Source organism: Balaenoptera acutorostrata, chromosome 16 (assembly GCF_949987535.1).
Source record: "Balaenoptera acutorostrata chromosome 16, mBalAcu1.1, whole genome shotgun sequence".
NCBI lineage: Eukaryota > Metazoa > Chordata > Mammalia > Artiodactyla > Balaenopteridae > Balaenoptera > Balaenoptera acutorostrata.
Window position 1 is genome coordinate 32,722,923 of NC_080079.1, and position 9,779 is coordinate 32,732,701.

Genomic DNA, 9,779 nt, shown 5'->3' on the forward strand with positions numbered 1-9,779 from the left:
GCAACGGGAAAGGCCGCGACAGTGAGAGGTCCACGCACCGCGATGAAGAGTGGCCCCCCCTTGCCGCAACTGGAGAAAGCCCTCACACAGAAACGAAGCCCCAGCACAGCCAAAAATAAATAAATAAATTAATTAATTAAAAAAAAAAAACTTCTAACAAACCTTGTACATTTGGGGAAGGGGAGATGTGGGAGTAAAGAAACTGCTGCAAAACTAATGTTCCAGGTTATATTGGTACATTATGGCATAAGTACAAGTAGAACTGAAGTTCCGCTCACCTTATAATCTGAAATAATGCATACGGATAAATGTGTCCAAACCTTGAAATCATTTGGCCAAACTGTCATACTGAATAAAATCCTTGCAGGGTCTCCCATCTTTCTAGGGCTCTTCTGGTATAGGAATTTAGGAACAATGAGAGTGGAGAAAGAGAAGATGTCTAGAAATATTGGGTTGGCCAAAAAGTTCCTTTGGTTTTAAAGTAAAAATAAAAGATACATATTTCATTTTCACCAAGAACTTTATTGAACAACGTATTCACCGTTTTGTTCCACTACCTTCTGCCATTTTTCAGGCAACTTCAAAATTCCATCTTCCCAAAACTTTTTGTCTTTTTGAGCAAAGAACTGTTCCAGGTGCCTTGTACAGTCTTCCAGGGATTTGAAATTTTTTCCATTAAGAGAATTTTGTAAAGACCTAAATAAATGGAAATCCGAAGGTGCAATGTCTAGTGAATACGGCGGATGAATCAGAACTTCCCAGCCAAGCTGTAACAGTTTTTGCCTGGTCATCAAAGACACATGCGGTCTTGCATTATCCTAATGGAAGATTATGCGTTTTCTGCTGACTAATTCCAGACGCTTTTCGTCGAGTGCTGCTTTCAGTTGGTCTAATTGGGAGCAGTACTTGCTGGAATTAATCGTTTGGTTTTCTGGAAGGAGCTCATAATAGAGGACTCCCTTCCAGTCCCACCACATACACAACATCACCTTCTTTGGATGAAGACAGGCCTTTGGTATGGTTGGTGGTGATTCATTTTGCTTGCCCACGATCTCTTCCATTCCACATTATTGTACAGTATCCACTTTTCATCACCCGTCACAATTTGTTTTAAAAACGGAACGTTTTCATTATGTTTAAGTAGAGAATCTCAAGTGGAAATATGGTCAAGAAGGTTTTTTTGGCTTAACTTATGTGGAACCCAAACATCAAAGCGATTAACATAACCAAGCTGGTGCAAATGATTTTCAGTGCTTGATTTGGATATTTTGAGTATGTCGGCTATCTCCCACGTCGTATAATGTTGATTGTTCTCAATGTCTCGATTTGATTGCTATCAACTTCAACTAGTCTACCCAACCACGGAGCATCATCCAGCGAGAAATCTCCTGCACGAAACTTCGCAAACCACGTTTGACATGTTTGATCAGTCACAGCACCTTCTCCACACACTGCACAAATCTTTTTTTTTTTGCATTTCAGTTGCGTTTTTACCTTTCTTGAAATAATAAAGCATAATATGCCAAAAATGTTGCTTTTCAGCAACATTTTGCATTTCGGCAAAATGGCTACACAAAAATTCACCAATTTTGATGAGTTTTTTTTAATGCACACTGATATGACTGTTGTCACAATACAATCTAACAAAATTGTTTCAAAGGAAGTTAAAAACAACTAAGTGCTACCAGAGCCATCTTATGGAAAAAACCGAATGAACCTTTCGACCAACCCAATACATCTCTTAAATAGCAACATTATAGAGTATGTGTGCATATGCAAATGATATGTACTCTGTGGTGTTCCTTAAGTACACCTAACTCCTGGAATCATTATTACACAGTGGTACGTTTTTAAAAATACATATAGCATGTATTTACTGAGATGCATTATTATAACTACACCTAATTGTTATGAACTATATAGGCCCAAATAATGAACAGGCTAAATAGAGGTAGGATTTGAGCTCTAATCGTAGACATAGTTCAGAGGGGGAAAAAAATCAACCCTAAATATATTCAAGTTTAAAGAGCATTATGTGTTTTGGGGGGAAGAAGAGGGAAGCAGTATCAGTCCAGTGGATATCTCAAACTAGTGGGCCAAATCTCATTTGCCAAAGTGTTTTGATTCAGTTTTTTGTTTCTGTTTTTGTTTTAATTAATTAATTTATTTTTGTCTGTGTTGGGTCTTCATTTCTGTGCCAGGGCTTTCTCTAGTTGCGGCGAGCGGGGGCCACTCTTCATTGCGGTGCGCAGGCCTCTCACTATCGTGGCCTCTCTTGTTGCGGAGCACAGGCTCCAGACGCGCAGGCTCAGTAGTTGTGGCTCACAGGCCTAGTTGCTCCGCGGCATGTGGGATCTTCCCAGACCAGGGCTCGAACCCGTGTCCCCTGCATTGGCAGGCAGATTCTCAACCACTGCGCCACCAGGGAAGCCCCAGTTTTTTGGGTTTTTTTTTTTAAGTTGCTGTCATTTGAAGGTCAGGAGACTTAACATAAAAGTCTATATTTCTTGAAAAATCAGATTTAGAAAAACCAGATCTGTACATGGCAGTCATCCAAGGCAATAGTCAGTTGTAAGTGATTTGCAGCTCTCTTCGCTATGAACAGAAAGCCTCTCCAGTTGTCCAGTCGTCCAATTTACCATCACCGCCCTCTGGCCTCTTCAGCACTGAGGCTTAGTGTAAGTTACCTTTTCATTTTATCGTTTCTTTATTTGGGGCATGTTTTACTTAGGTGTGTCATCCTGCCTGGCGTTTGAATTTGCAACTCCATCTATATAGGGTAAGAGGGAAGAAGGACCTTAATTTATATTACTTGTTTCCAGAATAAAGTGTCATATCGAGTCCTCCAGACAGTGCTGTGAAGGACTGTTTTGTCAAGAGGTGAGGTTACCTTCCGTGATGTCAGCCTCAGAAGATGAATCTGCCTCAGATATCCCTAGAGTCCTTTAACTCAGTAAGCTGCAGTTTTGTCATCTGAACAACCTGGATGATCATAATATTCCCTCTCCTGCCTGCCACCTGAGATTATGGTGAAATGTGACCGTGAAATATGAAAGTGCTTTTTTAAATGTAAAACCATTAAACAAATTAGTTGCAATAACTCTAAAGCAGCAATTTTCTTATCTGGAGGTACAGATTTACTTTTACCTCCCAGTGACCTCTCTTCCCAAAGTGGGGGAGGGGGAGGGGAAATATATGGCCACAGACAAGAGATACTCTGATTGGGGTTGATTTAGAAAAGAACCAAAAAAATGTACAATTGCCCTTTTAAATTATAGAATATTTTGACATGAGGGGTTTTTGGGGGGAGGGGGAGGGGGAGAGGGAGAGGGATGATGGTAGTAAAAGAGAGAAGATGAGAGAGAGGTGAGAAATGACCTTTGCTAAACCCTGCTGCTTAACATACTTTGATCGCATCAGATTTGAACTATTATAGTCATCTAAATTTGGAGACAGATGGTCTGCTTTTGTTTTTTGAAATAAAAATTAATTTTCCCATGGATTTCTGAAGTTTTTAGAAATGTATTTCAGAGATGTTCTCTGTTTATTTGATCCAAATGGAAAACTCTTTTATTAAGCTCTCTGCCTTATTTCTTTACTTTGAGAAACTTTCCTCATATAAGAGCAATTCCTGGTAGTTACACTTTGGATCCACTCTTTCCAAGTAAAATTCTGTTCTTTGCTATATTTGTATCCTAGTGGGATTATATATGTTGTAACAGAATAACCATACTGAGTTCTATACTCATATCCAAAACAGTTGGGATCTTCAGTTCCATACAGCTGTGTCTCCCTCTTACTCTACTTCTTTGCCCATTTTTCGGAGCTTTTCTGTCACAAAACCAGAGGGTCTGCCATGAGAAGGGCAGTTGTAGCCCAGTATGGGGATGAGGGGGATGAAGTCCCTGAATCCTGAAAATTGGGAACAGAGTACTGTCATACATCATTCTTGCCAAACATTGGGTGAGTTTAAACTGGGACCTCACTCTCTAATGTAAATATTCAAAATTGATTTATATTTTTAAGTAGTGTTCTATAAATGTACTATCCAGAGTTTAAAATACTGTTTTATGTTCCAAACTATACTCATGCTTCAAGGGGTAACCTTTCGTTCTCCTTTGAAATTTACAGTTATCTTGTGTGAGTCTCTGATGAGTTTTTAAGCTTTGATTTTATTTTCTTTTTTTTTTTTTTTTTAACTTTTGGGTTTATTTTTATTTATTTTATTTATTTATTTATGGCTGTGTTGGGTCTTCATTTCTGTGTGAGGGCTTTCTCTAGTTGCGGCAAGTGGGGGCCACTCCTCATCGCGGTGCGCGGGCCTCTCACTATCGCGGCCTCTCTTGCTGCGGAGCACAGGCTCCAGACACGCAGGCTCAGCAATTATGGCTCACGGGCCCAGTTGCTCCGTGGCATGTGGGATCTTCCCAGACCAGGGCTCGAACCCGTGTCCCCTGCATTGGCAGGCAGACTCTCAACCACTGCACCACCAGGGAAGCCCCTGATTTTATTTTCTAAATGTATATATTAATGACAGAAGAGTATAAACATTATTAATCTTTTTATTTTGAGATTCATTAATTGCCTGAGTTTCTTAGAGTTTTTATCTTTTAATAGTATAGCCACCAGGGCTTCCCTGGTGGCGCAGTGGTTGAGACTCTGCCTGCCAATGCAGGGCACACGGGTTCGAGCCCTGGTCTGGGAAGATCCCACATGCCGTGGAGCAACTAGGCCCGTGAGCCACAACTACTGAGCCTGCGCGTCTGGAGCCTGTGCTCCGCAACAAGAGAGGCCGCGATAGTGAGAGGCCCGCGCACTGCGATGAAGAGTGGCCCCCGCTTGCCACAACTAGAGGAAGCCCTCGCACAGAAACGAAGACCCACCACAGCCATAATAAATAAATAAATAAATTAATTAATTAAAAAAAAAAATAGTATAGCCACCAAAACTAATACTGATGTTTAACCTTAATAACCAAATAAAGTCCCAATGTCTTTGGCAGCTCAGCACCGAAACAGTATTATGAAAGTTTTGTTTAAGATCCAGAGATCAGTAAATCCTACCCTGCCTCTAGTTTCTGTCATACTTGGTAAACACCCAGAAAACTTCATGTGTATCACAGGTTCAGCACCCCAAATTCCCTGAACTGACTGTCTGCAGGACCATAACATCTAAGACTGTTCAATATTAAAAATCCTAAAGTCTGACCTTCTCATCTCCTTCTTCTTCTCTTCTCCTTCTTCATCTCTCCCTCTCCCTTATTTTTCTATACTTAATCCCTCACCTCATGAAGACCCTGTCTCTTGACTACCATTTTATCATCGGTAGTCTCTGTCAATAGATTAACTTTCTTCCTTGTCTAGCCACATTACTTGGTTTATTATTTATTCACACCAGTATCTAAACTTTCCTTGCCTTTTGTCTTTCTTCCACTTTTTCCCAGCATACTCTCCACTCTAGTTCAGTTTAGCCATTTGCTTTTTCAACAGATATATATATATAAATGTAACTAAATTCTAGTAGTGAAAATCACATAACCAGATTATTGTGGTGATGATATGTCATGGTCTGTAATGTAGCTAGCCATTCTTTCCTTTTCCTACCCACAGCTACTGTTCTTTTATCATTCCTTAAACTTTCTACCCCACTTTTTTTTTAAAAACAAAATTCACATTTTGTTTAGGTTGAAAAAAACTATACAAAATTGATTTTCTTCACCAAAAATTACAGCAATATTTTCTGTATTATTCCTAGAAACCACAAAACACTTATTTTTGTGGGTTTTCTAGGTTTTGCTTGTAAATCAAGATGAGGCAGTAGATACAGTCATGGAAAAAGACAGAAAAAAACAGGCAAATCAGTTGTCAGTATCCATGGCCTCTGATCCTGTCTTGACCATGAAACAGAAGTGTTCAACATATACCTGCCAAAAAGCTTATGAAGATGTAGGCTCAATAAAGGAATATAAACAACAACCAGATGTGGAACAACAATGGCAGGCTCTTCCATTCAAACTTTAACTATAACTTGTTCCTTTAACTTCATTTGATAAAGACAAAATCTACACTGAAATCCTTGTTTGGCAAGCTCACATGTTTCTCTTACAGTCTGATAATTTTCTTAACAGTTCCGTACAGATTTTTAACAGCATACTTAAAACTCCTACTATTCAAAGGTCAGTCATGAGCTTCATTGTAATGTTTATAAAATGTATTCCTTCCTCCCATACCTCCTCAAAATTTATTTCTTCAGAGAACGGATAACTCAATACCTGACAATTGGATCCACAGTGATAAATGTTAATGTCTAAAATGACTTAACTAATACAATTCCAAAGTGCCATTAGCAGAAATCACACAGTGTAGCATGGTACTTTCAATGCTATCTTCTGGAAGAACAGTTAGGTCTCCAAAGCATGGAACTTCAAACAGGCCATTTAAACAGGCAGATTATCAATGACTAATGTACTCAGTGGGAGGCCTACAGGTCAAGATATTCAGTGATTAAGTGGCCTACGTACACCTTACAACTTTTCTGTAAGGTATTTTTAGATTTCTTACAGATTTTTTAAAATATCAAATATAAGAGAGAGCCTATTTTAAAAGTCTCTTAGGTATTTTCAATGGTTTCTGAATTATCTATAGGAAGCTCTGACTTAACTTGTATAGAGTTTGATATATGTATCCACCATTAAATCCAAATCGTGTTTTGTATCCAAATTTATGTTCAGCAAAGCCAGGTTACTTGACCTTTGGTCTGTCAAAGTGTTCCTCAGGTATGTTTTGAGATGCTTCTGCCGATTTTCATAGCGTTCATTCTCAACCTTCATCACAGGAAGAATACGTAGGACCTTCAGCAATGCATAAACATTAGGAAAATCTTGATGTCTGCCAGATGAAGAGCTTCATAAATAGTGGATGGAAGTTCTATATTTTTCCCTCTGTGTTTCCACTTGATTCTCCAACAATGCAGCTCAGCAGAGAGTGTGTCAGGATTAGGTAAATCACTTCTGTGCATGTCAGCATGATGCTCCTCAGATGTATTGAATTTGACCTGTCCCATGACAGAGGGTACCAGACATAAGCATTTAAGAGCTTTGAGGTGCTGTTCTGAAAATATATATTTCAGTTCCTGAATAATGTGTTCCACTGTTGGAACACTTAAGGGTTTCTTTATAGTAACTCTCAGAGGTTAGCTGAGATTCCAGGTTACTGAGCTGAGCTCTGTGCAATTTCCCTGGGAGTTTCATCTGAATATCAAGTTTGGCTGCCAAATTTGTGGCTTCCTCAAACCAAAATTCATGATAAACTTCGATATTTTCCATCACTTCATTTAGTGAATGCAGCACTGCAGTCAGACTACTGGCTGCATAGTGAATGCAGCACTGCAGTCAAACTACTGGCTGCAGAGAAGACATCAGAAATTTGCCCCTGAAGATTTTTCCCAAAGACTCTTGTAAAAGATAGAACATTTTTAAGAACAACAATGGTAACGATGAAATCAAAATCTGTTACTGCACTATAGAGTACAAATGCTCGGCCAGCTATACAGTTATTCCATCTAACATTTGTGTCACTATTTATACCATCTAAACATAAAACAAGTGCTTGTAGGAGATCCACTAAGATTTCAAAAGCATCATGCCTGCCTGTCCACTGGAGAATGGCAAATTTCCTTCAGTTCTTTGCCCCTTTCTTCATTGTTCTGAAAGAGGATAGAAATTACATTGTCAAGCTCTAAAAGCAGTTGTGGTAATGGATGGAAAAAAGAACAAACTTCCTCAATTGTTCCTAATGCGACAGATACTCCCATAACAGGCAGTGATCTTGTCAACCACATATTTAAGGCACAGGAAGAGCAGAGTGTGTAGATAGCTTGGGGATATTTCTCTAAAAGTCTAGAAGCAACAACTTTCATTTTGGAAGAAAATCCACTGGACACAATGTAAGCCTGGCCGCAACAGTTCTCCATGTTTAATCCCCACTTCTCAGTTATCGTAGTGTGAAATTTCACAGCCAAAATTTCTGCATCAGCTTCATAAGCCCACAAATTCCTCTCTCAGGTTGTGAGCTTCGTCAACAAACCTCACCAACACAGGCAGGTGCTCTTCCCCTGCTGGGTCCACCACATCGTCAGTGATGATGGAAAAGGAGAGTCTCCCACTTCCCTGAGGGTTTCTTGCCGAATGCAGCTCTCACAGATCTCTAGCATCTGTTTCTGCTGTGTTTTCGAACAGAACAATGTGTTAACTGCTGTTGTCTCAAAGCGCTTTCTCAGAACCTCTTCGCCAGAATTGATCCGGCACTCAGGCAGTGCTTAAAGTTATCAGGAGTAAAGAGACCTTCTGGGATTTCATCAGCTTCATGTCCATCCAGAGGTATGTTCTGTTTTTCCATAAGAATCAAAATTTCAAATAAAGATTTTAAGTATTGTTTTCCTTCTCTTCAAGGGTTAAGGGTAAAATGTCTTCATCCTGCTCTTCACCCCCTTCTTCTGCACTGGGGTTCTGAGCATTGCTGTTGTTTATTTCCTTATGTTTTGGTTCCTGTTAAGAGGTTTCACCAGTTTTCTTCTGTTTCAGTGTCCTGATTTCATCTTCACTCAATTCTTTTATTCGTTTTCTGTGTCTACTGTGTGGATTATTCAAATGGCTGGTAAGATCAAATGTTGTTGGTATTGCATTATCTCAAAGAACTGTCCTATAAGGACTCTCCCAATGACTTCACAAGTATCTGCTTCAGTTAATTTTGAGAAATAAAATAACCCAATCATTCTTTAGTTTTCTGATGCCTCTGCAAAATGTATAGTTCTACAGATCATATAAGTCTCAAAGTGTCTGGCACACAATCAATAATATTTAGTTGATCGGATGTTTTATCTTCTAAGTCTGCTCTCTTACAATTCTCCACCCACTTCTGGCATCCGGCTGGATCCCGCCGGAACGTGAAAAAGGCCAGGTCCGACTGCGTGCTCTTCCACGTGCAGTTGGGGGCCTCGCAGAAGTTCGGCATCGTTGTCTGCCAGCCGTCCGGCCCAGCCCTCCCCTCCCCGCCTCCTCTGGGCAGCCAGCCCGCCTGTCTGGGCCGGGGAGTGGAGCCGGCCCTCCTTAGGGCCGGCGCGCCGTGGGGCGGGGCCTCTACCCCACTTTTGACCTTGTACTTTCAGCTGCTGGCATTGCTTTCTCAGGGGAAGTAGACTCTCAGTCATGAACTGCAGCACTGACTGCCAGGCCAGCTTAACTTCATCAGCAGATATCCTTCTCTCCTCTCTCAGATGAAAAGGTACCCTTTTTTTCTACACAGCTGATATTATATGTGTCCTAGAGTCCATCCATTCTGTCTCTCCTGAGGCCTTGTTTCATCATTTAACCTTTTCTTTTATCTTTAGTATACCCTTTCCCCACCTTCCCATACCAGCTTCATTTCCCCTTTCCAACAACAACAAAACCAGAAATTGGATTTTTTCTGATTGGATTATTTTCTGATTTCTGCTCTTTCCTCTCCTTCACAGTCAGACTTGTAGAAAATGGAATCCTCTCCCTACCCCATCACCTATTAACTCCTCCACCCACAATATTCTAGTTTCCAGCACCTGTTGTGCTGCCAAGGACTGCACAGCATGCGGGATCTTAGTTCTCCAACCAAGGATCAAACTTGTGCCCCCTGCAGTGGAAGCGCAGTGTCTTAACCACTGGGCCACCAGGGAAGTCCCCTGCCAAGGACTTTCTAATTGCCAAAGCCAGTATATCTTGTTAGACCTATTAAATGCACTTGGCTTTA

General features: G+C 40.5%; 1 pseudogene; it reads right to left on the reverse strand.

The window, feature by feature from the left end:
• Nucleotides 1-6,609: 6,609 nt before the first annotated feature.
• On the reverse strand, nucleotides 6,610-9,011 carry LOC103015614 (52 kDa repressor of the inhibitor of the protein kinase-like; annotated as a pseudogene).
• Between the last annotated feature and the right edge of the window lie 768 nt (nucleotides 9,012-9,779).